General features: G+C 52.7%; 10 non-coding genes across 10 annotated transcripts; 5 read left to right on the top strand and 5 right to left on the bottom strand.

Moving 5' to 3' along the window:
- The first annotated feature begins 264 nt into the window (after nt 1–264).
- On the top strand, nt 265–428 carry LOC120376257. The gene has a single exon (XR_005587159.1). It is a non-coding gene; the product is annotated as a U1 spliceosomal RNA (small nuclear RNA).
- Nucleotides 429–2,360: 1,932 nt separating this feature from the next.
- On the bottom strand, nt 2,361–2,476 carry LOC120376055. Its single transcript, XR_005586979.1, has one exon. It is a non-coding gene; the product is annotated as a U5 spliceosomal RNA (small nuclear RNA).
- Nucleotides 2,477–6,120: 3,644 nt separating this feature from the next.
- Nucleotides 6,121–6,278, top strand: LOC120376275. The gene has a single exon (XR_005587175.1). It is a non-coding gene; the product is annotated as a U1 spliceosomal RNA (small nuclear RNA).
- A 1,924-nt stretch (nt 6,279–8,202) lies between these two features.
- LOC120376020 lies at nt 8,203–8,318 on the bottom strand. The gene has a single exon (XR_005586946.1). It is a non-coding gene; the product is annotated as a U5 spliceosomal RNA (small nuclear RNA).
- A 3,636-nt stretch (nt 8,319–11,954) lies between these two features.
- LOC120376254 lies at nt 11,955–12,114 on the top strand. Its single transcript, XR_005587156.1, has one exon. It is a non-coding gene; the product is annotated as a U1 spliceosomal RNA (small nuclear RNA).
- Nucleotides 12,115–14,039: 1,925 nt separating this feature from the next.
- Nucleotides 14,040–14,153, bottom strand: LOC120376065. Its single transcript, XR_005586988.1, has one exon. It is a non-coding gene; the product is annotated as a U5 spliceosomal RNA (small nuclear RNA).
- Nucleotides 14,154–17,805: 3,652 nt separating this feature from the next.
- Nucleotides 17,806–17,968, top strand: LOC120376196. Its single transcript, XR_005587103.1, has one exon. It is a non-coding gene; the product is annotated as a U1 spliceosomal RNA (small nuclear RNA).
- Nucleotides 17,969–19,890: 1,922 nt separating this feature from the next.
- Nucleotides 19,891–20,006, bottom strand: LOC120376019. Its single transcript, XR_005586945.1, has one exon. It is a non-coding gene; the product is annotated as a U5 spliceosomal RNA (small nuclear RNA).
- A 3,635-nt stretch (nt 20,007–23,641) lies between these two features.
- On the top strand, nt 23,642–23,805 carry LOC120376127. Its single transcript, XR_005587036.1, has one exon. It is a non-coding gene; the product is annotated as a U1 spliceosomal RNA (small nuclear RNA).
- A 1,914-nt stretch (nt 23,806–25,719) lies between these two features.
- LOC120376084 lies at nt 25,720–25,832 on the bottom strand. Its single transcript, XR_005587006.1, has one exon. It is a non-coding gene; the product is annotated as a U5 spliceosomal RNA (small nuclear RNA).
- Between the last annotated feature and the right edge of the window lie 2,042 nt (nt 25,833–27,874).

Below are 27,874 nucleotides of genomic sequence, written 5' to 3'. Positions count from 1 at the left end.
GGCCCGAGCGGAGGGGCGGAGCCGCGTGAGCAGGTATGCAGATCTGTGTGCGAGCAGAGCATTGTGGGAGCGGACGCAGGCTGCCAGGCAGGGCCCGACTTTGGCACCGGGAGCTCGGAGTGGAGAAGGGAGGGGCTCCGGGGGATGCGTCGGGGCAGCTGTCGGCAGTGGGGGCCGGTGTGGGCGAGGCCGGCGGTCGGTCCGCCCCGTGTGTTATAAGTGCGGGGCGAGCGAGGGCGGGCGGCGGCCGGGTAGCAGGAACTCATATTTATCTGGCAGGGGAGATGCCATGATCACAAAGGTGGTTTTCCCAGGGTGAGGCTCATCCATTGCACTGCGGGTGTGCTGACCCCTGCGATTTCCCCAAATGCGAGAAACTCAACTGCATAATTTGTGGTAGTGGAGGACTGCGTTCGCGCTCTCCCCTGGTGATTGGTTTGAACAACAGACAACTGACAGTGGGCTGTTTAGGCTTAGTGCACTGCAAAGCAGATTCTCTGAAAAGCAGTTGTTATTCTGGGCCTTTGGGAGTGCTCTTTTCCACAGGCCCTGTACTTCTAGGTGTCTTTGTCACACGTTCCTCCTTGTAAGCAAAGCTCAGCTCTGAAACTTTACTTGGGTTTCTCTGTGTTCTTGGCTTTCCCTGCTCTTTTGCAGCTGATCTGCTCTCTAGTCTGCTTTTGGGGGGCTTGGACTGGTGCTTTCCTTGGCTCTAAGGGGAGCTGCCTTGCTGCCTGCTCTGCTTCTTTCCCTGCTTGTAGCTTCTTGCCCGGCCCTTCTTCTCGGGCTCTTCCTCCTTTGACGGGAGGACAGCCTGTCCAAAACGCCTGTCCCACCTGGTCTCCTCGTCCAACAGGCAGCCTCGCCCCCTGCCCTGGGGCCGCTTTGGCTTTCGCTGTCTGTTCCTGTCTCTTGGTGGCCACCCTGTCTGTGCTACGGAGACTAGGCTGTCACAACCCCGTGCTGGAGGAGGGCTTTCCGTCGCTTGAGGCCCACCCACCGCCTGCCCGAATGCCCTTTAGCTACGCTGCGGGTTAGGGCGGCGTGGCCGTGCCGCGCAGGAGCGGGTTTTCCCTTTTGCACACCTCTGACGGACGGAGCTGTTTTGACTTAACTGTTCAGCACGCACCGACCCTCGGGCCTGGGCTGCACGGGGAACGTAAATCGGCGCGCCTACGTCAGTCCGCGCCTTGGTCGGAAGAATTCTTCCGTCGACCTAGCTCCCGCCTTTCGGGGAGGTGGATGGCCGGCACCAACGAGGAAAACCCTCTCCAGGACCCTTCTCCGGGAACAGTGCCCTTCCGTTTGGGGAGATTATGCTGCTTTAAAAAAGAGAAATTGTTTAACTGCCTTTCTCTGAGGCAAGGTTGACTTTGTATTGCTTCCCTCGTGGCTCCTTATAGCAGTTGTGTTCTGAAATCTTTAGGGTTTGACTTCATTTATGATGAAATCTTGCTGTAACTTTATTCTAATTTTCAATGAGTAACTAGACCTGAGCTGTTTGGTGTGTTAGTGGAGGATTGTTTAAAAACCTGGGATTCCACTTTCGGCTGCCTTTCCATTACATTTCCTCTGAAAGCCCACCGAAAGCCTCCACTTCCCACATAACTCTCTCAAACCTGCAGTCATCAGGGATACAGAAGATGCTTACAGTTTCACTCCATACGAGTCCAGTTCCTTGCTGTTTCCTGTCTAACCACTGCACACATATGGTATCCTCCCTACCCGGAGCTGCTTCCTGGCTTTTCCGCTCAGGACAGGAAAACGAGAATGGAGAGGTAAGCTGTGCAGGGAACTCTTCCTCAGCTCGCACTCCACCCCCAAGGGCCTTTCGAGGTCTTCTTCAGACTTCAGGTTTCATTTGATTTCCAAGGTTTATGGGCTCATTAATTAGCCATCTCTCCTAATGCAGGGATCCTACGGGTCAGACCAAAGATCGATGGCCCAAAAGAGCTAAGAAACAGAAATAAAGGTGAGAGCTAGGCGTTACATTCAGATGAGCATCCAGAATCTGACTGTGCCCTGGCATGTTCAACGCTGCCGAAAAGAAGGAGCTCGTCAGGTCCCTCTGCTAGCACCCAAATCTGGTGGCTAGTCGGTCTGCTGGGAAATAAGGAAAAGGAAAAGAATTAAAGGAGTCAGGCAATAACAAGGAAATGAAAAGGTTTGTTGAACGGGTTCTGTCTGATTGACCGTCTTCCCAGCTACCCGTCCAAGTTAAAGACCTAGCCCAGTATCCTGTCTGCTGACAGCAGCCAATGCCAGGTGCCCCCTACTATACTTTTTTCATACTATAGAAAAGCTTCAGCCAGTGACACCAGCTCAGGGAGCACTCTTCTGTTTTTCTCACAGCAGACAACAGCCTTGCCAAAGCATAGCCTTAAAAAATTGGCTACAAACTCATCAACATTCCTCTCCACGGAAATCTTTAGTAAAAGGCGAAAGATTTATACGAACTGAAGAGAAAGCAAAGTACGTAGAACTCGTGGCAGAGGCGCTGCCGGGGCAACCGCCTACGCTCCCAAAAGTCAGGGTGACGACTCTCCCAGCCCGCTACACCGCTAGCTTTCAGAGGAAATGGAATTGAACCGATTGGCAGCCCGAGTTGGATCATCGGAACCGGGGACACAGGGAGCAAAACCAGCCCCTCGACCAGGGACTCGCTTCGCTGCACGCAGTGCACTGTGGCTATGCAAATAAGATGCTCCGGCCGTCTCCGGCGCTCAAAGGAGTCTTTTCTCCGGGCTGCCTCTGCTCCTTCCCCGGCTGGGCGGAGATTGGGATGGGGCAGCTGCTCTCCTGAGACAGTCCCGCTGATGCCCAGGCGCATGGAGGACGGAGCCCGGACGAGAAGCCAGAGGGCACTTGGCCCACAGCTAAAACCCGGAGCAAACGCACACACTTTGCAAAGTAACAGGAGCCGGGATCTCGCACATGAGATTCTATCTGCCGGCCGGGGTGCGACCCGCTGTACCTGCTGCTTGGTCTGCCTCTGCTGCAAAGTAGCTCGCCTCGCTCAGATCCTTGGGGTTCGCTGAGCTGCAGCTCACCTTGATACACGGGAACAGCTTCAAATCATGGACTATCAGGGTTGGAAGGGACCTCAGGAGGTCATCTAGTCCAACCCAATCCCCAACTAAATCATCCCAGCCAGGGCTTTGTCAAGGCTGACCTTAAAACCTCTCAGGAAGGAGATTCCACCACCTCCCTAGGAACCCATTCCAGTGCTTCACCACCCTCCTAGTGAAAAAGGGTTTTCCTAAGATCCAACCTAAACCTTCCCACCGCAACTTGGGACCATTGCTCCTCGTTCTGTCATCTGGTGCCCCTGAGAACAGTCTAGATCCATCCTCTTTGGAACCCCTTTCAGGTAGTTGAAAGCAGCGATCAACTCCCCTCATTCTTCTCTTCTGCAGACTAAACCATCCCAGTTCCCTCAGCCTCTCCTCATAAATCATGTCTTCCAGCCCCCTAATCACTTTTGTTGCCCTATGCTGGACTCTTTTCAGTTTTTCCACATCCTTCTTGCAGTGTGGGGCCCAAAACCGACACGGTACTCCAGATGAGGCCTCACCAACGTCGAAGAGAAGGGAACGACCACATCCTCGATCTGCTGGCAATGCCCCGACGTAGACAGTCCAAAATGCCGTTAGCCTTCTTGGCAACAAGGGCACGCTGTCGACTCATATCCAGCTTCTCGTCCACTGTAACCCCTAGGTCCTTTTCTGCAGAACTGCTGCCTAGCCATTCGGTCCCTAGTCTGGAGCAGTGCACGGGATTCTTCCGTCCTAAGTGCAGGACCGGGCACTTGTCCTTGTTGAACCTCATCAGGTTTCTTTCAGCCCAATCCTCCAATTTGTCTAGGTCCCTCTGTAGCCTATCCGCCCTCCAGCGTATCGACCGCTCCTCCCAGTTTAGCGTCATCTGCAAACTTGCTGAGAGTGCAGTCCACACCATCCTCCAGATCCTTAACGAAGATATTGTACACAACCGCCCCAGGACCGAGCCTTGGGGCACGCCGCTTGAGACCGGCTGCCAATTAGACGTGGAGCCATTGATCACTACCCGTTGAGCCCGAGGACCTAGCCAGCTTATAGTCCACCTTATAGTCCATTCATCCAGCCCAAACTTCTTGAACTTGCCGACAAGAATACTGTGGGAGACCGTATCAAAAACTTTGCTAAAGTCAAGGAAGAACACATCCATTGCTTTTCCTCATCCACAGACCCAGTTCTCTCCTCACAGAAGGCAATTAGGTTAGTCAGGCGTGACTTGCCCTTGCTGAATCCATGCTGACCGCTCCTGATCACTTGCCTCTCCTCTAAGTGCTTCAGAATTGATTCCTTGAGGACCTGCTCCATGATTTTTCCAGGGACTGAGGTGAGGCTGACTGGCCTGTAGTTCCCCGGATCCTCCTTCTTTCTTCCCTCTTTAAAGATGGGCACTACATTAGCCTTTTCCCAGTCATTTGGGACCTCCCAATGGCCATGAATTTTCAAAGATAATGACCAGTGGCTCTGCAATCACACCCGCCAACTCCTTTAGCACCCTCGGATGCAGCGCATCCGGCCCCATGGATTTGTGCTCATCCAGCTTTTCTAAATAGTCCCGAAGCACTTCTTTCTCCACAGAGGGCTGGTCACCTCCTCTCCATGCTGTGCTGCCCAGAGCAGCAGTCTGGGAGCTGATTTTGTTCGTGAAGACAAAATCACGAAGGGGAGGGTGGGGAAGCATTGAGTACATTAGCTTTTTCCACATCCTCTGTCACAAGGTCGCCTCCTCATTCTGTAAGGGGCCCACACTTTCCTTGACTTTCTTCTTGTTGCTAACATCCCTGAAGAAACCCTTCTTGTTGTTACTCTTAACATCTCTTGCTAGCTGCAACTCCAAGCGTGAGTTGCCCTTCCTGATTTCACTCCTGCGTGCCTGAGCAATATTTTTATACTCCTCCCTGGTCATTTGTCCAATCTTCCACTTCTTCAAACGGCGCTGCCTGCCAGTGCACTCAGCCTCACTTGGCAGGTAACAAAAGGGATCGAGTGGCCGTCCAGTTTCTGGAGAGTGGCTGACAACACCCGACCTTCTGCCCTGAGGAGAAACTGACGTGAGACAAGGCAGGGGAGGTCATTCTTGTATTGGACCAACTTCCGGTGGGGAGAGAGCGAGAGAGAAGCGAAATGCAAGCTGCACCTTTTCCCTAGCAGCAGGTGGGCCACGTCGTCTCTCCGATGGCCTGGCTTCCCGGGACGGGACCCGCTACAACTTAGATAATTTTTTACCTCAAGGTTCCCAAGACACAGACAAGGTTTTCATCTCGAGGCCAAAAGACCAAAAACATCAAGACACTTGATCACCGCCTTGGATAGGCCAAGATTTAAAAGTTTATTAGAAAATATTTGAAAATGAACAATACAGAGAGTTGAAACGTCAGCTATTGGTCATCGGGGGTGACATACAGAGCATAGGGCAATTTTAGTTTGAAATGTTTATTAGAAAATGTTTAAGAATAGATAATACAGAGAGTTTGTAACATCAGTTACTGGTCATCAGGGGTGACATCCAGAGTATAGGGGGATGCTAATACTTTGGTATTGGACAGCACATAACTTATACAGTGTGCAATGTCCCCAATGTGGGGTATACTGTGGGTGAGTTCAAGATACAGTCAGCAAGCAGTGAGGGTACATCACGCATACAACAGTTAAAGACAGTCATAGGTATAAATAAGCAAGCCAGGTAATGGGGATAGAATGACCCTCACATGGCAAAGTTAAGGTCTGTCGCACTCGATCTGAGCACTACACCCCATCTGAGCTCAAAGAGCTGAGCACGCAAGAGCGGCGGCCCGGGCGGGCAGGGGGAGGGGCCCGAGCGGAGGGGCGGAGCCGCGTGAGCAGGTATGCAGATCTGTGTGCGAGCAGAGCATCGTGGGAGCGGACGCAGGCTGCCAGGCAGGGCCCGACTTTGGCACCGGGAGCTCGGCGTGGGGAAGGGACGGTCTCCGGGGGCCACGTCGGGGCAGCTGTCGGCAGTGTGGGCCGGTGGGGGCGCGGCGGTCCGCCCCGTGTGTTATAAGTGCGGGGCGAGCGAGGGCGGGCGGCGGCCGGGCAGCAGGAACTCATACTTACCTGGCAGGGGAGATACCATGATCACGAAGGTGGTTTTCTCAGGGTGAGGCTCATCCATTGCACTGCGGGTGTGCTGACCCGCGATTTCCCAAATGCGGGAAACTCGACTGCATAATTTGTGGTAGTGGGGACTGCGTCGCGCTCTCCCTGGTGATTGGTTTGAACAACAGACAACTGACAGTGGGCTGTTTAGGCTTAGTGCACTGCAAAGCAGATTCTCAGGAAAGCAGTTATTATTCTGGGCCTTTGGGAGTGCTCTTTTCCACAGGCCCTGTACTTCTAGGTATCTTTGTCACACGTTCCTCCTTGTAAGCAAAGCTCAGCTCTGAACCTTTACTTGGGTCTCTCTGTGTTCTTGGCTTTCCTGGTCTTTTGCAGCTGATCTGCTCTCTAGTCTGCTTTTGGGGGGCTTGGACTGGTGCCTTCCTTGGCTCTAAGGGGAGCTGCCTGCCTGCCTGCTCTGCTTCTTTCCCTGCTTGTAGCTTCTTGCCCGGCCCTTCTTCTCGGGCTCTTCCTCCTTTGACGGGAGGACGGCCTGTCCAAAACCCCTGTCCCACCTGGTCTCCTCGTCCAACAGGCAGCCTCGCCCCCTGCCCTGGGGCCGCTTTGGCTTTCGCTGTCTGTTCCTGTCTCTTGGTGGCCACCCTGTCTGTGCTACGGAGACTAGGCTGTCACAACCCCATGCTGGAGGAGTGCTTTCCGTCGCTGAGGCCCACCCACCGCCTCCCGAATGCCCTTTAGCTACGCTGCGGGTTAGGGCGGCGTGGCCGTGTCGCCCAGGAGCGGGTTTTCCTTTGCACACCTCTGACGGACGGAGCTGTTTTGACTTAACTGTTCAGCACGCACCGACCCTCGGGCCTGGGCTGCACGGGAACGTAAATCGGCGCGCTACATCAGTCCGCGCCTTGGTCGGAAGAATTCTTCCGTCGACCTAGCTCCCGCCTTCGGGAGGTGGATGGCCGGCACCAACGAGGAAAACCCTCTCCAGGACCCTTCTCCAGGAACAGTGCCCTTCCGTTTGGGGAGATTATGCTGCTTTAAAAAAGAGAAAGTGTTTAACTGCCTTTCTCTGAGGCAAGGTTGACTTTGTATTGATTAAATCTGGCACCTTAAAGAAGTTTTGTTCTGAAATCTTTAGGGTTTCACTTCATTTATGATGAAATCTTGCTGTAACTTTATTCTAATTTTCAATGAGTAACTAGACCTGAGCTGTTTGGTGTGTTAGTGGAGGATTGTTTAAAAACCTGGGATTCCACTTTCGGCTGCCTTTCCATTACATTTCCTCTGAAAGCCCACCGAAAGCCTCCACTTCCCACATAACTCTCTCAAACCTGCAGTCATCAGGCATACAGAAGATGCTTACAGTTTCACTCCATACGAGTCCAGTTCCTTGCTGTTTCCTGTCTAACCACTGCACACATATGGTATCCCCTCCCTACCCGGAGCTGCTTCCTGGCTTTTCCGCTCAGGACAGGAAAACGAGAATGGAGAAGTAAGCTGTGCAGGAACTCTTCCTCAGCTCGCACTCCACCCCCCAAGGGCCTTTCGAGGTCTTCTACGGACTTCAGGTTTCATTTGATTTCCAAGGTTTATGGGCTCATTAATTAGCCATCTCTCCTAATGCAGGGATCCCACGGGTCAGACCAAAGATCGATGGCCCAAAAGAGCTAAGAAACAGAAATAAAGGTGAGAGCTAGGCGTTACATTCAGATGAGCATCCAGAATCTGACTGTGCCTTGGCATGTTCAACGCTGCCGAAAAGAAGGAGCTCGTCAGGTCCCTCTGCTAGCACCCAAATCTGGTGGCTAGTCGGTCTGCTGAGAAATAAGGAAAAGGAAAAGAATTAAAGGAGTCAGGCAATAACAAGGAAATGAAAAGGTTTGTCCAACGGGTTCTGTCTGATTGACCGTCTTCCCAGCTACCCGTCCAAGTTAAAGACCTAGCCCAGTATCCTGTCTGCTGACAGCAGCCAATGCCAGGTGCCCCCTACTATACTTTTTTCATACTATAGAAAAGCTTCAGCCAGTGACACCAGCTCAGGGAGCACTCTTCTGTTTTTCTCACAGCGGGCAACAGCCTTGCCAAAGCAAAGCCTTAAAAAATTGGCTACAAACTCATCAACATTCCTCTCCACGGAAATCTTTAGTAAAAGGCGAAAGATTTATACGAACTGAAGAGAAAGCAGAGCATGTAGAACACGTGGCAGAGGCGCTGCCGGGGCAACCGCCTACGCTCCCAAAAGTCAGGGTGACTACTCTCCCAGCCCGCTACACCGCTAGCTTTCAGAGGAAATGGAATTGAACCGATTGGCAGCCCGAGTTGGATCATCGAAACCGGGGACACAGGGAGCAAAACCAGCCCTCGACCAGGACTCGCTTCGCTGCACGCAATGCACTGTGGCTATGCAAATAAGATGCTGCGTCCGTCTCCGGCGCTCAAAGGAGTCTTTTCTCCGGGCTGCCTCTGCTCCTTCCCCGGCTGGGCGGAGATTGGGATGGGGCAGCTGCTCTCCTGAGACAGTCCCGCTGATGCCCAGGCGCATGGAGGACGGAGCCCGGACGAGAAGCCAGAGGGCACTTGGCCCACAGCTAAAACCCGGAGCAAACGCACACACTTTGCAAAGGAACAGGAGCCGGGATCTTGCACATGAGATTCTATCTGCCGGCCGGGGTGCGACCCGCTGTACCTGCTGCTTGGTCTGCCTCTGCTGCAAAGTAGCTCGCCTCGCTCAGATCCTTGGGGTTCGCTGAGCTGCAGCTCACCTTGATACACGGGAACAGCTTCAAATCATGGAATATCAGGGTTGGAAGGACCTCAGGAGGTCATCTAGTCCAACCCAATCCCCATCTAAATCATCCCAGCCAGGGCTTTGTCAAGGCTGACCTTAAAAACCTCTCAGGAAGGAGATTCCACCACCTCCCTAGGGAACCCATTCCAGTGCTTCACCACCCTCCTAGTGGAAAAGGGTTTTCCTAAGATCCAACCTAAACCTTCCCACTGCAACTTGGGACCATTGCTCCTCGTTCTGTCATCTGGTGCCACTGAGAACAGTCTAGATCCATCCTCTTTGGAACCCCTTTCAGGTAGTTGAAAGCAGCGATCAATTCCCCCCTCATTCTTCTCTTCTGCAGACTAAACAATCCCAGTTCCCTCAGCCTCTCCTCATAAATCATGTCTTCCAGCCCCCTAATCACTTTTGTTGCCCTATGCTGGACTCTTTTCAGTTTTTCCACATCCTTCTTGCAGTGTGGGGCCCAAAACCGACACGGTACTCCAGATGAGGCCTCACCAACGTCGAAGAGAAGGGAACGACCACATCCTCGATCTGCTGGCAATGCCCCTACGTATACAGTCCAAAATGCCGTTAGCCTTCTTGGCAACAAGGGCACGCTGTCGACTCCTATCCAGCTTCTCGTCCACTGTAACCCCTAGGTCCTTTTCTGCAGAACTGCTGCCTAGCCATTCGGTCCCTAGTCTGGAGCAGTGCACGGGATTCTTCCGTCCTAAGTGCAGGACTGGGCACTTGTCCTTGTTGAACCTCATCAGGTTTCTTTCGGCCCAATCCTCCAATTTGTCTAGGTCCCTCTGTAGCCTAGCCGTACCCTCCAGCGTATCGACCGCTCCTCCCAGTTTAGCGTCATCTGCAAACTTGCTGAGAGTGCAGTCCACGCCATCCTCCAGATCCTTAACGAAGATATTGTACACAACCGGCCCCAGGACCGAGCCTTGGGGCACGCCGCTTGAGACCGGCTGCCAATTAGACGTGGAGCCATTGATCACTACCCGTTGAGCCCGAGGACCTAGCCAGCTTATAGTCCACCTTATAGTCCATTCATCCAGCCCAAACTTCTTGAACTTGCCGACAAGAATACTGTGGGAGACCGTATCAAAAACTTTGCTAAAGTCAAGGACGAACACATCCATTGCTTTTACCTCATCCACAGACCCAGTTCTCTCCTCACAGAAGGCAATTAGGTTAGTCAGGCGTGACTTGCCCTTGCTGAATCCATGCTGACCGCTCCTGATCACTTGCCTCTCCTCTAAGTGCTTCAGAATTGATTCCTTGAGGACCTGCTCCATGATTTTTCCAGGGACTGAGGTGAGGCTGACTGGCCTGTAGTTCCCGGATCCTCCTTCTTTCTTCCCTCTTTAAAGATGGGCACTACATTAGCCTTTTCCCAGTCATTTGGGACCTCCCCCAATGGCCATGAATTTTCAAAGATAATGACCAGTGGCTCTGCAATCACACCCGCCAACTCCTTTAGCACCCTCGGATGCAGCGCATCCGGCCCCATGGATTTGTGCTCATCCAGCTTTTCTAAATAGTCCCGAAGCACTTCTTTCTCCACAGAGGGCTGGTCACCTCCTCTCCATGCTGTGCTGCCCAGAGCAGCAGTCTGGGAGCTGATTTTGTTCGTGAAGACAAAATCACGAAGGGGGAGGGTGGGGAAGCATTGAGTACATTAGCTTTTTCCACATCCTCTGTCACAAGGTCGCCTCCCTCATTCTGTAAGGGGCCCACACTTTCCTTGACTTTCTTCTTGTTGCTAACATCCCTGAAGAAACCCTTCTTGTTGTTACTCTTAACATCTCTTGCTAGCTGCAACTCCAAGCGTGAGTTGCCCTTCCTGATTTCACTCCTGCGTGCCTGAGCAATATTTTTATACTCCTCCTGGTCATTTGTCCAATCTTCCACTTCTTCAAACGGCGCTGCCTGCCAGTGCACTCAGCCTCACTTGGCAGGTAACAAAAGGGATCGAGTGGCCGTCCAGTTTCTGGAGAGTGGCTGACAACACCCGACCTTCTGCCCTGAGGAGAAACTGACGTGAGACAAGGCAGGGGAGGTCATTCTTGTATTGGACCAACTTCCGGTGGGGAGAGAGCGAGAGAGAAGCGAAATGCAAGCTGCACCTTTCCCTAGCAGCAGGTGGGCCACGTCGTCTCTCCGATGGCCTGGCTTCCGGGACGGGACCCGCTACAACTTAGATAATTTTTTACCTCAAGGGTCCCAAGACACAGACAAGGTTTTCATCTCGAGGCCAAAAGACCAAAAACATCAAGACACTTGATCACCGCCTTGGATAGGCCAAGATTTAAAAGTTTATTAGAAAATATTTGAAAATGAACAATACAGAGAGTTGAAACGTCAGCTATTGGTCATCGGGGGTGACATACAGAGCATAGGGCAATTTTAGTTTGAAATGTTTATTAGAAAATGTTTAAGAATAGATAATACAGAGAGTTTGTAACATCAGTTACTGGTCATCAGGGGTGACATCCAGAGTATAGGGGGATGCTAATACTTTGGTATTGGACAGCACATAACTTATACAGTGTGCAATGTCCCCAATGTGGGGTATACTGTGGGTGAGTTCAAGATACAGTCAGCAAGCAGTGAGGGTACATCACGCATACAACAGTTAAAGACAGTCATAGGTATAAATAAGCAAGCCAGGTAATGGGGATAGAATGACCCTCACATGGCAAAGTTAAGGTCTGTCGCACTCGATCTGAGCACTACACCCCATCTGAGCTCAAAGAGCTGAGCACGCAAGAGCGGCGGCCCGGGCGGGCAGGGGGAGGGGCCCGAGCGGAGGGGCGGAGCCGCGTGAGCAGGTATGCAGATCTGTGTGCGAGCAGAGCATCGTGGAGCGGACGCAGGCTGCCAGGCAGGGCCCGACTTTGGCACCGGGAGCTCGGCGTGGGAAGGGACGGTCTCCGGGGCCACGTCGGGGCAGCTGTCGGCAGTGTGGGCGGTGGGGCGCGGTCCGCCCCGTGTTATAAGTGCGGGGCGGCGAGGCGGCGGCGGCCGGGCAGCAGGAACTCATACTTACCTGGCAGGGAGATACCATGATCACGAAGGTGGTTTTCCCAGGGTGAGGCTCATCCATTGCACTGCGGGTGTGCTGACCCTGCGATTTCCCCAAATGCGGGAAACTCGACTGCATAATTTGTGGTAGTGGGGATCTGCGTTCGCGCCTCCCTGGTGATTGGTTTGTACAACAGACACCTGTCAGTGGGCTGTTTAGGCTTAGTGCACTGCAAAGCAGATTCTCAGGAAAGCAGTTATTATTCTGGGCCTTTGGGAGTGCTCTTTTCCACAGGCCCTGTACTTCTAGGTATCTTTGTCACACGTTCCTCCTTGTAAGCAAAGCTCAGCTCTGAACCTTTACTTGGGTCTCTCTGTGTTCTTGGCTTTCCCTGGTCTTTTGCAGCTGATCTGCTCTCTAGTCTGCTTTTGGGGGGCTTGGACTGGTGCCTTCCTTGGCTCTAAGGGGAGCTGCCTGCCTGCATGCTCTGCTTCTTTCCCTGCTTGTAGCTTCTTGCCCGGCCCTTCTTCTCGGGCTCTTCCTCCTTTGACGGGAGGACGGCCTGTCCAAAACGCCTGTCCCACCTGGTCTCCTCGTCCAACAGGCAGCCTCGCCCCCTGCCCTGGGGCCGCTTTGGCTTTCGCTGTCTGTTCCTGTCTCTTGGTGGCCACCCTGTCTGTGCTACGGAGACTAGGCTGTCACAACCCCATGCTGGAGGAGGGCTTTCCGTCGCTTGAGGCCCACCCACCGCCTCCCCGAATGCCCTTTAGCTACGCTGCGGGTTAGGGCGGCGTGGCCGTGTCGCCCAGGAGCGGTTTTCCTTTGCACACCTCTGACGGACGGAGCTGTTTTGACTTAACTGTTCAGCACGCACCGACCCTCGGGCCTGGGCTGCACGGGGAACGTAAATCGGCGCGGCTACATCAGTCCGCGCCTTGGTCGGAAGAATTCTTCCGTCGACCTAGCTCCCGCCTTTCGGGGAGGTGGATGGCCGGCACCAACGAGGAAAACCTCTCCAGGACCCTTCTCCAGGAACAGTGCCCTTCCGTTTGGGGAGATTATGCTGCTTTAAAAAGAGAAATTGTTTAACTGCCTTTCTCTGAGGCAAGGTTGACTTTGTATTGCTTCCTCTGGCTCCTTATAGCAGTTGTGTTCTGAAATCTTTAGGGTTTCACTTCATTTATGATGAAATCTTGCTGTAACTTTATTCTAATTTTCAATGAGTAACTAGACCTGAGCTGTTTGGTGTGTTAGTGGAGGATTGTTTAAAACCTGGGATTCCACTTTCGGCTGCCTTTCCATTACATTTCCTCTGAAAGCCCACCGAAAGCCTCCACTTCCCACATAACTCTCTCAAACCTGCAGTCATCAGGCATACAGAAGATGCTTACAGTTTCACTCCATACGAGTCCAGTTCCTTGCTGTTTCCTGTCTAACCACTGCACACATATGGTATCCCCTCCCTACCCGGAGCTGCTTCCTGGCTTTTCCGCTCAGGACAGGAAAACGAGAATGGAGAAGTAAGCTGTGCAGGGAACTCTTCCTCAGCTCGCACTCCACCCCCCAAGGGCCTTTCGAGGTCTTCTACGGACTTCAGGTTTCATTTGATTTCCAAGGTTTATGGGCTCATTAATTAGCCATCTCTCCTAATGCCGGGATCCACGGGTCAGACCAAAGATCGATGGCCCAAAAGAGCTAAGAAACAGAAATAAAGGTGAGAGCTAGGCGTTACATTCAGATGAGCATCCAGAATCTGACTGTGCCTTGGCATGTTCAACGCTGCCGAAAGAAGGAGCTCGTCAGGTCCCTCTGCTAGCACCCAAATCTGGTGGCTAGTCGGTCTGCTGAGAAATAAGGAAAAGGAAAAGAATTAAAGGAGTCAGGCAATAACAAGGAAATGAAAAGGTTTGTCCAACGGGTTCTGTCTGATTGACCGTCTTCCCAGCTACCCGTCCAAGTTAAAGACCTAGCCCAGTATCCTGTCTGCTGACAGCAGCCAATGCCAGGTGCCCCCTACTATACTTTTTTCATACTATAGAAAAGCTTCAGCCAGTGACACCAGCTCAGGGAGCACTCTTCTGTTTTTCTCACAGCGGGCAACAGCCTTGCCAAAGCAAAGCCTTAAAATTGGCTACAAACTCATCAACATTCCTCTCCACGGAAATCTTTAGTAAAAGGCGAAAGATTTATACGAACTGAAGAGAAAGCAGAGCATGTAGAACACGTGGCAGAGGCGCTGCCGGGGCAACCGCCTACGCTCCCAAAAGTCAGGGTGACTACTCTCCCAGCCCGCTACACCGCTAGCTTTCAGAGGAAATGGAATTGAACCGATTGGCAGCCCGAGTTGGATCATCGAAACCGGTGACACAGGGAGCAAACCAGCCCTCGACCAGGGACTCGCTTCGCTGCACGCAATGCACTGTGGCTATGCAAATAAGATGCGTCCGTCTCCGGCGCTCAAAGGAGTCTTTTCTCCGGGCTGCCTCTGCTCCTTCCCGGCTGGGCGGAGATTGGGATGGGGCAGCTGCTCTCCTGAGACAGTCCCGCTGATGCCCAGGCGCATGGAGGACGGAGCCCGGACGAAGCCAGAGGGCACTTGGCCCACAGCTAAAACCCGGAGCAAACGCACACACTTTGCAAAGGAACAGGAGCCGGGATCTTGCACATGAGATTCTATCTGCCGGCCGGGTGCGACCCGCGTTGTACCTGCTGCTTGGTCTGCCTCTGCTGCAAAGTAGCTCGCCTCGCTCAGATCCTTGGGGTTCGCTGAGCTGCAGCTCACCTTGATACACGGGAACAGCTTCAAATCATGGAATATCAGGGTTGGAAGGACCTCAGGAGGTCATCTAGTCCAACCCAATCCCCATCTAAATCATCCCAGCCAGGGCTTTGTCAAGGCTGACCTTAAAAACCTCTCAGGAAGGAGATTCCACCACCTCCTAGGGAACCCATTCCAGTGCTTCACCACCCTCCTAGTGGAAAAGGGTTTTCCTAAGATCCAACCTAAACCTTCCCCACTGCAACTTGGGACCATTGCTCCTCGTTCTGTCATCTGGTGCCACTGAGAACAGTCTAGATCCATCCTCTTTGGAACCCCCTTTCAGGTAGTTGAAAGCAGCGATCAATTCCCCCCTCATTCTTCTCTTCTGCAGACTAAACAATCCCAGTTCCCTCAGCCTCTCCTCATAAATCATGTCTTCCAGCCCCCTAATCACTTTTGTTGCCCTATGCTGGACTCTTTTCAGTTTTTCCACATCCTTCTTGCAGTGTGGGGCCCAAAACCGACACGGTACTCCAGATGAGGCCTCACCAACGTCGAAGAGAAGGGAACGACCACATCCCTCGATCTGCTGGCAATGCCCCTACGTATACAGTCCAAAATGCCGTTAGCCTTCTTGGCAACAAGGGCACGCTGTCGACTCCTATCCAGCTTCTCGTCCACTGTAACCCCTAGGTCCTTTTCTGCAGAACTGCTGCCTAGCCATTCGGTCCCTAGTCTGGAGCAGTGCACGGGATTCTTCCGTCCTAAGTGCAGGACTGGGCACTTGTCCTTGTTGAACCTCATCAGGTTTCTTTTGGCCCAATCCTCCAATTTGTCTAGGTCCCTCTGTAGCCTAGCCGTACCCTCCAGCGTATCGACCGCTCCTCCCAGTTTAGCGTCATCTGCAAACTTGCTGAGAGTGCAGTCCACGCCATCCTCCAGATCCTTAACGAAGATATTGTACACAACCGGCCCCAGGACCGAGCCTTGGGGCACGCCGCTTGAGACCGGCTGCCAATTAGACGTGGAGCCATTGATCACTACCCGTTGAGCCCGAGGACCTAGCCAGCTTATAGTCCACCTTATAGTCCATTCATCCAGCCCAAACTTCTTGAACTTGCCGACAAGAATACTGTGGGAGACCGTATCAAAAACTTTGCTAAAGTCAAGGAAGAACACATCCATTGCTTTTCCCTCATCCACAGACCCAGTTCTCTCCTCACAGAAGGCAATTAGGTTAGTCAGGCGTGACTTGCCCTTGCTGAATCCATGCTGACCGCTCCTGATCACTTGCCTCTCCTCTAAGTGCTTCAGAATTGATTCCTTGAGGACCTGCTCCATGATTTTTCCAGGGACTGAGGTGAGGCTGACTGGCCTGTAGTTCCCGGATCCTCCTTCTTCCTTCCCTCTTTTAAAAATGGGCACTATATTAGCCTTTTCCCAGTCATTTGGGACTTCCCCCAATGGCCATGAATTTTCAAAGATAATGACCAGTGGCTCTGCAATCACACCCGCCAACTCCTTTAGCACCCTCGGATGCAGCGCATCCAGCCCCATGGATTTGTGCTCATCCAGCTTTTCTAAATAGTCCCGAAGCACTTCTTTCTCCACAGAGGGCTGGTCACCTCCTCTCCATGCTGTGCTGCCCAGAGCAGCAGTCTGGGAGCTGATTTTGTTCGTGAAGACAAAATCACGAAGGGGAGGGTGGGGAAGCATTGAGTACATTAGCTTTTCCACATCCTCTGTCACTAGGTCACCTCCCTCATTCTGTAAGGGGCCCACACTTTCCTTGACTTTCTTCTTGTTGCTAACATCCCTGAAGAAACCCTTCTTGTTGTTACTCTTAACATCTCTTGCTAGCTGCAACTCCAAGCGTGAGTTGCCCTTCCTGATTTCACTCCTGCGTGCCTGAGCACTATTTTTATACTCCTCCTGGTCATTTGTCAATCTTCCACTTCTTCAAATGGCGCTGCCTGCCAGTGCACTCAGCCTCACTTGGCAGGTAACAAAGGGATCAGTGGCCGTCCAGTTTCTGGAGAGTGGCTGACAACACCCGACCTTCTGCCCTGAGGAGAAACTGACGTGAGACAAGGCAGGGGAGGTCATTCTTGTATTGGACCAACTTCCGGTGGGGAGAGAGCGAGAGAGAAGCGAAATGCAAGCTGCACTCTTTCCGCAGCAGCAGGTGGGCCACGTCGTCTCTCCGATGGCCTGGCTTCCCGGGACGGGACCCGCTACAACTTAGATAATTTTTTACCTCAAGGGTCCCAAGACACAGACAAGGTTTTCATCTCGAGGCCAAAAGACCAAAAACATCAAGACACTTGATCACGGCCTTGGATAGGCCAAGATTTAAAAGTTTATTAGAAAATATTTGAAAATGAACGATACAGAGAGTTGAAATGTCAGATATTGGTCATCGGGGGTGACATACAGAGTATAGGGCAATTTTAGTTTTAAATGTTTATTAGAAAATGTTTAAGAATAGATAATACAGAGAGTTTGTAACATCAGTTACTGGTCATCAGGGGTGACATCCAGAGTATAGGGGGATGCTAATACTTTGGTATTGGACAGCACATAACTTATACAGTGTGCAATGTCCCCAATGTGGGGTATACTGTGGGTGAGTTCAAGATACAGTCAGCAAGCAGTGAGGGTACATCACGCATACAACAGTTAAAGACAGTCATAGGTATAAATAAGCAAGCCAGGTAATGGGGATAGAATGACCCTCACATGGCAAAGTTAAGGTCTGTCGCACTCGATCTGAGCACTACACCCCATCTGAGCTCAAAGAGCTGAGCACGCAAGAGCGGCGGCCCGGGCGGGCAGGGGGAGGGGCCCGAGCGGAGGCGGAGCCGCGTGAGCAGGTATGCAGATCTGTGTGCGAGCAGAGCATCGTGGGAGCGGACGCAGGCTGCCAGGCAGGGCCCGACTTTGGCACCGGGAGCTCGGCGTGGGGAAGGGACGGTCTCCGGGGGCCACGTCGGGGCAGCTGTCGGCAGTGTGGGCCGGTGGGGGCGAGGCCGGCGGTGGGGCGCGGTCCGCCCGTGTGTTATAAGTGCGCGGGCGGCGAGGGGGCGGCGGCGGGCAGCAGGAACTCATACTTACCTGGCAGGGAGATACCATGATCACGAAGGTGGTTTTCTCAGGGTGAGGCTCATCCATTGCACTGCGGGTGTGCTGACCCCTGCGATTTCCCCAAATGCGGGAAACTCGACTGCATAATTTGTGGTAGTGGGGGACTGCGTTCGCGCTCTCCCCTGGTGATTGGTTTGAACAACAGACAACTGACAGTGGGCTGTTTAGGCTTAGTGCACTGCAAAGCAGATTCTCAGGAAAGCAGTTATTATTCTGGGCCTTTGGGAGTGCTCTTTTCCACAGGCCCTGTACTTCTAGGTATCTTTGTCACACGTTCCTCCTTGTAAGCAAAGCTCAGCTCTGAACCTTTACTTGGGTCTCTCTGTGTTCTTGGCTTTCCCTGGTCTTTTGCAGCTGATCTGCTCTCTAGTCTGCTTTTGGGGGGCTTGGACTGGTGCCTTCCTTGGCTCTAAGGGGAGCTGCCTGCCTGCCTGCTCTGCTTCTTTCCCTGCTTGTAGCTTCTTGCCCGGCCCTTCTTCTTGGGCTCTTCCTCCTTTGACGGGAGGACGGCCTGTCCAAAACGCCTGTCCCACCTGGTCTCCTCGTCCAACAGGCAGCCTCGCCCCCTGCCCTGGGGCCGCTTTGGCTTTCGCTGTCTGTTCCTGTCTCTTGGTGGCCACCCTGTCTGTGCTACGGAGACTAGGCTGTCACAACCCCATGCTGGAGGAGGGCTTTCCGTCGCTGAGGCCCACCCACCGCCTCCCCGAATGCCCTTTAGCTACGCTGCGGGTTAGGGCGGCGTGGCCGTGTCGCCCAGGAGCGGGTTTTCCCTTTTGCACACCTCTGACGGACGGAGCTGTTTTGACTTAACTGTTCAGCACGCACCGACCCTCGGGCCTGGGCTGCACGGGGAACGTCATCGGCGGCTACATCAGTCCGCGCCTTGGTCGGAAGAATTCTTCCGTCGACCTAGCTCCCGCCTTTCGGGGAGGTGGATGGCCGGCACCAACGAGGAAAACCCTCTCCAGGACCCTTCTCCAGGAACAGTGCCCTTCCGTTTGGGGAGATTATGCTGCTTTAAAAAAGAGAAATTGTTTAACTGCCTTTCTCTGAGGCAAGGTTGACTTTGTATTGCTTCCCTCTGGCTCCTTATAGCAGTTGTGTTCTGAAATCTTTAGGGTTTCACTTCATTTATGATGAAATCTTGCTGTAACTTTATTCTAATTTTCAATGAGTAACTAGACCTGAGCTGTTTGGTGTGTTAGTGGAGGATTGTTTAAAAACCTGGGATTCCACTTTCGGCTGCCTTTCCATTACATTTCCTCTGAAAGCCCACCGAAAGCCTCCACTTCCACATAACTCTCTCAAACCTGCAGTCATCAGGCATACAGAAGATGCTTACAGTTTCACTCCATACGAGTCCAGTTCCTTGCTGTTTCCTGTCTAACCACTGCACACATATGGTATCCCCTCCCTACCCGGAGCTGCTTCCTGGCTTTTCCGCTCAGGACAGGAAAACGAGAATGGAGTAAGCTGTGCAGGAACTCTTCCTCAGCTCGCACTCCACCCCCCAAGGGCCTTTCGAGGTCTTCTACGGACTTCAGGTTTCATTTGATTTCCAAGGTTTATGGGCTCATTAATTAGCCATCTCTCCTAATGCAGGGATCCCACGGGTCAGACCAAAGATCGATGGCCCAAGAGCTAAGAAACAGAAATAAAGGTGAGAGCTAGGCGTTACATTCAGATGAGCATCCAGAATCTGACTGTGCCTTGGCATGTTCAACGCTGCCGAAAGAAGGAGCTCGTCAGGTCCCTCTGCTAGCACCCAAATCTGGTGGCTAGTCGGTCTGCTGAGAAATAAGGAAAAGGAAAAGAATTAAAGGAGTCAGGCAATAACAAGGAAATGAAAAGGTTTGTCCAACGGGTTCTGTCTGATTGACCGTCTTCCCAGCTACCCGTCCAAGTTAAAGACCTAGCCCAGTATCCTGTCTGCTGACAGCAGCCAATGCCAGGTGCCCCCTACTATACTTTTTTCATACTATAGAAAAGCTTCAGCCAGTGACACCAGCTCAGGAAGCACTCTTCTGTTTTTCTCACAGCGGGCAACAGCCTTGCCAAAGCAAAGCCTTAAAAAATTGGCTACAAACTCATCAACATTCCTCTCCACGGAAATCTTTAGTAAAAGGCGAAAGATTTATACGAACTGAAGAGAAAGCAGAGCATGTAGAACACGTGGCAGAGGCGCTGCCGGGGCAACCGCCTACGCTCCCAAAGTCAGGGTGACTACTCTCCCAGCCCGCTACACCGCTAGCTTTCAGAGGAAATGGAATTGAACCGATTGGCAGCCCGAGTTGGATCATCGAAACCGGGGACACAGGGAGCAAAACCAGCCCCTCGACCAGGGACTCGCTTCGCTGCACGCAATGCACTGTGGCTATGCAAATAAGATGCTGCGTCCGTCTCCGGCGCTCAAAGGAGTCTTTTCTCCGGGCTGCCTCTGCTCCTTCCCCGGCTGGGCGGAGATTGGGATGGGGCAGCTGCTCTCCTGAGACAGTCCCGCTGATGCCCAGGCGCATGGAGGACGGAGCCCGGACGAGAAGCCAGAGGGCACTTGGCCCACAGCTAAAACCCGAGCAAACGCACACACTTTGCAAAGGAACAGGAGCCGGGATCTTGCATGAGATTCTATCTGCCGGCCGGTGCGACCCGCGTTGTACCTGCTGCTTGGTCTGCCTCTGCTGCAAAGTAGCTCGCCTCGCTCAGATCCTTGGGGTTCGCTGAGCTGCAGCTCACCTTGATACACGGGAACAGCTTCAAATCATGGAATATCAGGGTTGGAAGGGACCTCAGGAGGTCATCTAGTCCAACCCAATCCCCATCTAAATCATCCCAGCCAGGGCTTTGTCAAGGCTGACCTTAAAAACCTCTCAGGAAGGAGATTCCACCACCTCCCTAGGGAACCCATTCCAGTGCTTCACCACCCTCCTAGTGGAAAAGGGTTTTCCTAAGATCCAACCTAAACCTTCCCACTGCAACTTGGGACCAGTGCTCCTCGTTCTGTCATCTGGTGCCACTGAGAACAGTCTAGATCCATCCTCTTTGGAACCCCCTTTCAGGTAGTTGAAAGCAGCGATCAATTCCCCCCTCATTCTTCTCTTCTGCAGACTAAACAATCCCAGTTCCCTCAGCCTCTCCTCATAAATCATGTCTTCCAGCCCCCTAATCACTTTTGTTGCCCTATGCTGGACTCTTTTCAGTTTTCCACATCCTTCTTGCAGTGTGGGGCCCAAAACCGGACACGGTACTCCAGATGAGGCCTCACCAACGTCGAAGAGAAGGAACGACCACATCCCTCGATCTGCTGGCAATGCCCCTACGTATACAGTCCAAAATGCCGTTAGCCTTCTTGGCAACAAGGGCACGCTGTCGACTCCTATCCAGCTTCTCGTCCACTGTAACCCCTAGGTCCTTTTCTGCAGAACTGCTGCCTAGCCATTCGGTCCCTAGTCTGGAGCAGTGCACGGGATTCTTCCGTCCTAAGTGCAGGACTGGGCACTTGTCCTTGTTGAACCTCATCAGGTTTCTTTCGGCCCAATCCTCCAATTTGTCTAGGTCCTCTGTAGCCTAGCCGTACCCTCCAGCGTATCGACCGCTCCTCCCAGTTTAGCGTCATCTGCAAACTTGCTGAGAGTGCAGTCCACGCCATCCTCCAGATCCTTAACGAAGATATTGTACACACCTGGCCCCAGGACCGAGCCTTGGGGCACGCCGCTTGAGACCGGCTGCCAATTAGCCGTGGAGCCATTGCTCACTACCCGTTGAGCCCGAGGACCGAGCCAGCTTATAGTCCACCTTATAGTCCATTCATCCAGCCCAAACGTCTTGAACGTGCCGACAAGAATACTGTGGGAGACCGTATCAAAACTTTGCTAAAGTCAAGGAAGAACACATCCATTGCTTTTCCCTCATCCACAGACCCAGTTCTCTCCTCACAGAAGGCAATTAGGTTAGTCAGGCGTGACTTGCCCTTGCTGAATCCATGCTGACCGCTCCTGATCACTTGCCTCTCCTCTAAGTGCTTCAGAATTGATTCCTTGAGGACCTGCTCCATGATTTTTCCAGGGACTGAGGTGAGGCTGACTGGCCTGTAGTTCCCCGGATCCTCCTTCTTTCTTCCCTCTTTTAAAGATGGGCACTACATTAGCCTTTTCCCAGTCATTTGGGACCTCCCCCAATGGCCATGAATTTTCAAAGATAATGACCAGTGGCTCTGCAATCACACCCGCCAACTCCTTTAGCACCCTCGGATGCAGCGCATCCGGCCCCATGGATTTGTGCTCATCCAGCTTTTCTAAATAGTCCCGAAGCACTTCTTTCTCCACAGAGGCTGGTCACCTCCTCTCCATGCTGTGCTGCCCAGAGCAGCAGTCTGGGAGCTGATTTTGTTCGTGAAGACAAAATCACGAAGAGGAGGGTGGGAAGCATTGAGTACATTAGCTTTTCCACATCCTCTGTCACAAGGTCGCCTCCCTCATTCTGTAAGGGGCCCACACTTTCCTTGACTTTCTTCTTGTTGCTAACATCCTGAAGAAACCCTTCTTGTTGTTACTCTTAACATCTCTTGCTAGCTGCAACTCCAAGCGTGAGTTGCCCTTCCAGATTTCACTCCTGCGTGCCTGAGCAATATTTTAATACTCCTCCCTGGTCATTTGTCCAATCTTCCACTTCTTCAAACGGCGCTGCCTGCCAGTGCACTCAGCCTCACTTGGCAGGTAACAAAAGGGATCGAGTGGCCGTCCAGTTTCTGGAGAGTGGCTGACAACTCCCGACCTTCTGCCCTGAGGAGAAACTGACGTGAGACAAGGCAGGAGGTCATTCTTGTATTGGACCAACTTCCGGTGGGAGAGCGAGAGAAGCGAAATGCAAGCTGCACCTTTCCCTAGCAGCAGGTGGGCCACGTCGTCTCTCCGATGGCCTGGCTTCCCGGGACGGGACCCGCTACAACTTAGATAATTTTTTACCTCAAGGTTCCCAAGACACAGACAAGGTTTTCATCTCGAGGCCAAAAGACCAAAAACATCAAGACACTTGATCACCGCCTTGGATAGGCCAAGATTTAAAAGTTTATTAGAAAATATTTGAAAATGAACAATACAGAGAGTTGAAACGTCAGCTATTGGTCATCGGGGGTGACATACAGAGCATAGGGCAATTTTAGTTTGAAATGTTTATTAGAAAATGTTTAAGAATAGATAATACAGAGAGTTTGTAACATCAGTTACTGGTCATCAGGGGTGACATCCAGAGTATAGGGGGATGCTAATACTTTGGTATTGGACAGCACATAACTTATACAGTGTGCAATGTCCCCAATGTGGGGTATACTGTGGGTGAGTTCAAGATACAGTCAGCAAGCAGTGAGGGTACATCACGCATACAACAGTTAAAGACAGTCATAGGTATAAATAAGCAAGCCAGGTAATGGGGATAGAATGACCCTCACATGGCAAAGTTAAGGTCTGTCGCACTCGATCTGAGCACTACACCCCATCTGAGCTCAAAGAGCTGAGCACGCAAGAGCGGCGGCCCGGGCGGGTAGGGGAGGGGCCCGAGCGGAGGCGGGCAGCGTGAGCAGGTATGCAGATCTGTGTGCGAGCAGAGCATCGTGGGAGCGGACGCAGGCTGCCAGGCAGGGCCCGACTTTGGCACCGGGAGCTCGGCGTGGGGAAGGGACGGTCTCCGGGGGCCACGTCGGGGCAGCTGTCGGCAGTGTGGGCCGGTGGGGGCGCGGCGGTCCGCCCCGTGTGTTATAAGTGCGGGGCGAGCGAGGGCGGGCGGCGGCCGGGCAGCAGGAACTCATACTTACCTGGCAGGGGAGATACCATGATCACGAAGGTGGTTTTCCCAGGGTGAGGCTCATCCATTGCACTGCGGGTGTGCTGACCCCTGCGATTTCCCCAAATGCGGGAAACTCGACTGCATAATTTGTGGTAGTGGGGGACTGCGTTCGCGCTCTCCCCTGGTGATTGGTTTGAACAACAGACAACTGACAGTGGGCTGTTTAGGCTTAGTGCACTGCAAAGCAGATTCTCAGGAAAGCAGTTATTATTCTGGGCCTTTGGGAGTGCTCTTTTCCACAGGCCCTGTACTTCTAGGTATCTTTGTCACACGTTCCTCCTTGTAAGCAAAGCTCAGCTCTGAACCTTTACTTGGGTCTCTCTGTGTTCTTGGCTTTCCCTGGTCTTTTGCAGCTGATCTGCTCTCTAGTCTGCTTTTGGGGGGCTTGGACTGGTGCCTTCCTTGGCTCTAAGGGGAGCTGCCTGCCTGCATGCTCTGCTTCTTTCCCTGCTTGTAGCTTCTTGCCCGGCCCTTCTTCTCGGGCTCTTCCTCCTTTGTGGGAGGACGGCCTGTCCAAAACGCCTGTCCCACCTGGTCTCCTCGTCCAACAGGCAGCCTCGCCCCCTGCCCTGGGGCCGCTTTGGCTTTCGCTGTCTGTTCCTGTCTCTTGGTGGCCACCCTGTCTGTGCTACGGAGACTAGGCTGTCACAACCCCATGCTGGAGGAGGGCTTTCCGTCGCTTGAGGCCCACCCACCGCCTCCCCGAATGCCCTTTAGCTACGCTGCGGGTTAGGGCGGCGTGGCCGTGTCGCCCAGGAGCGGGTTTTCCCTTTTGCACACCTCTGACGGACGGAGCTGTTTTGACTTAACTGTTCAGCACGCACCGACCCTCGGGCCTGGGCTGCACGGGAGCGTCGTCGGCGCGGCTACATCAGTCCGCGCCTTGGTCGGAAGAATTCTTCCGTCGACCTAGCTCCGCCTTTCGGGAGGTGGATGGCCGGCACCAACGAGAAAACCCTCTCCAGGACCCTTCTCCAGGAACAGTGCCCTTCCGTTTGGGAGATTATGCTGCTTTAAAGAGAAATTGTTTAACTGCCTTTCTCTGAGGCAAGGTTGACTTTGTATTGCTTCCTCTGGCTCCTTATAGCAGTTGTGTTCTGAAATCTTTAGGGTTTCACTTCATTTATGATGAAATCTTGCTGTAACTTTATTCTAATTTTCAATGAGTAACTAGACCTGAGCTGTTTGGTGTGTTAGTGGAGGATTGTTTAAAAACCTGGGATTCCACTTTCGGCTGCCTTTCCATTACATTTCCTCTGAAAGCCCACGAAAGCCTCCACTTCCACATAACTCTCTCAAACCTGCAGTCATCAGGCATACAGAAGATGCTTACAGTTTCACTCCATACGAGTCCAGTTCCTTGCTGTTTCCTGTCTAACCACTGCACACATATGGTATCCCCTCCCTACCGGAGCTGCTTCCTGGCTTTTCCGCTCAGGACAGGAAAACGAGAATGGAGAAGTAAGCTGTGCAGGAACTCTTCCTCAGCTCGCACTCCACCCCCAAGGGCCTTTCGAGGTCTTCTACGGACTTCAGGTTTCATTTGATTTCCAAGGTTTATGGGCTCATTAATTAGCCATCTCTCCTAATGCAGGATCCCACAGGTCAGACCAAAGATCGATGGCCCAAAAGAGCTAAGAAACAGAAATAAAGGTGAGAGCTAGGCGTTACATTCAGATGAGCATCCAGAATCTGACTGTGCCTTGGCATGTTCAACGCTGCCGAAAGAAGGAGCTCGTCAGGTCCCTCTGCTAGCACCCAAATCTGGTGGCTAGTCGGTCTGCTGAGAAATAAGGAAAAGGAAAGAATTAAAGGAGTCAGGCAATAACAAGGAAATGAAAAGGTTTGTCCACGGGTTCTGTCTGATTGACCGTCTTCCCAGCTACCCGTCCAAGTTAAAGACCTAGCCCAGTATCCTGTCTGCTGACAGCAGCCAATGCCAGGTGCCCCCTACTATACTTTTTTCATACTATAGAAAAGCTTCAGCCAGTGACACCAGCTCAGGGAGCACTCTTCTGTTTTTCTCACAGCGGGCAACAGCCTTGCCAAAGCAAAGCCTTAAAAAATTGGCTACAAACTCATCAACATTCCTCTCCACGGAAATCTTTAGTAAAGGCGAAAGATTTATACGAACTGAAGAAAGCAGAGCATGTAGAACACGTGGCAGAGGCGCTGCCGGGCAACCGCCTACGCTCCCAAAGTCAGGGTGACTACTCTCCCAGCCCGCTACCGCTAGCTTTCAGAGGAAATGGAATTGAACCGATTGGCAGCCCGAGTTGGATCATCGAAACCGGGGACACAGGGAGCAAAACCAGCCCCTCGACCAGGGACTCGCCGCTGCACGCAATGCACTGTGGCTATGCAAATAAGATGCTGCGTCCGTCTCCGGCGCTCAAAGGAGTCTTTTCTCCGGGCTGCCTCTGCTCCTTCCCCGGCTGGGCGGAGATTGGGATGGGGCAGCTGCTCTCCTGAGACAGTCCCGCTGATGCCCAGGCGCATGGAGGACGGAGCCGGACGAGAAGCCAGAGGGCACTTGGCCCACAGCTAAAACCCGAGCAAACACACACACTTTGCAAAGGAACAGGAGCCGGGATCTTGCACATGAGATTCTATCTGCCGGCCGGTGCGACCCGCGTTGTACCTGCTGCTTGGTCTGCCTCTGCTGCAAAGTAGCTCGCCTCGCTCAGATCCTTGGGGTTCGCTGAGCTGCAGCTCACCTTGATACACGGGAACAGCTTCAAATCATGGAATATCAGGGTTGGAAGGGACCTCAGGAGGTCATCTAGTCCAACCCAATCCCCATCTAAATCATCCCAGCCAGGGCTTTGTCAAGGCTGACCTTAAAAACCTCTCAGGAAGGAGATTCCACCACCTCCCTAGGGAACCCATTCCAGTGCTTCACCACCCTCCTAGTGGAAAAGGGTTTTCCTAAGATCCAACCTAAACCTTCCCCACTGCAACTTGGGACCATTGCTCCTCGTTCTGTCATCTGGTGCCACTGAGAACAGTCTAGATCCATCCTCTTTGGAACCCCCTTTCAGGTAGTTGAAAGCAGCGATCAATTCCCCCCTCATTCTTCTCTTCTGCAGACTAAACAATCCCAGTTCCCTCAGCCTCTCCTCATAAATCATGTCTTCCAGCCCCCTAATCACTTTTGTTGCCCTATGCTGGACTCTTTTCAGTTTTTCCACATCCTTCTTGCAGTGTGGGGCCCAAAACCGGACACGGTACTCCAGATGAGGCCTCACCAACGTCGAAGAGAAGGGAACGACCACATCCCTCGATCTGCTGGCAATGCCCCTCGTAGACAGTCCAAAATGCCGTTAGCCTTCTTGGCAACAAGGGCACGCTGTCGACTCCTATCCAGCTTCTCGTCCACTGTAACCCCTAGGTCCTTTTCTGCAGAACTGCTGCCTAGCCATTCGGTCCCTAGTCTGGAGCAGTGCACGGGATTCTTCCGTCCTAAGTGCAGGACTGGGCACTTGTCCTTGTTGAACCTCATCAGGTTTCTTTCGGCCCAATCCTCCAATTTGTCTAGGTCCCTCTGTAGCCTAGCCGTACCCTCCAGCGTATCGACCGCTCCTCCCAGTTTAGCGTCATCTGCAAACTTGCTGAGAGTGCAGTCCACGCCATCCTCCAGATCATACGAAGATATTGTACACAACCGGCCCCAGGACCGAGCCTTGGGCACGCCGCTGAGACCGGCTGCCAATTAGACGTGGAGCCATTGATCACTACCCGTTGAGCCCGAGGACCTAGCCAGCTTATAGTCCACCTTATAGTCCATTCATCCAGCCCAAACTTCTTGAACTTGCCGACAAGAATACTGTGGGAGACCGTATCAAAAACTTTGCTAAAGTCAAGGAAGAACACATCCATTGCTTTTCCCTCATCCACAGACCCAGTTCTCTCCTCACAGAAGGCAATTAGGTTAGTCAGGCGTGACTTGCCCTTGCTGAATCCATGCTGACCGCTCCTGATCACTTGCCTCTCCTCTAAGTGCTTCAGAATTGATTCCTTGAGGACCTGCTCCATGATTTTCCAGGGACTGAGGTGAGGCTGACTGGCCTGTAGTTCCCGGATCCTCCTTCTTCCTTCCCTCTTTTAAAAATGGGCACTATATTAGCCTTTTCCCAGTCATTTGGGACTTCCCCCAATGGCCATGAATTTTCAAAGATAATGACCAGTGGCTC

The sequence above is a fragment of the Mauremys reevesii genome, linkage group 12 (genome assembly GCF_016161935.1).
Source record: "Mauremys reevesii isolate NIE-2019 linkage group 12, ASM1616193v1, whole genome shotgun sequence".
NCBI lineage: Eukaryota > Metazoa > Chordata > Testudines > Geoemydidae > Mauremys > Mauremys reevesii.
Note: the sequence above shows the minus strand (reverse complement) of the source record. Positions and strands in the feature narration are given on the sequence as shown.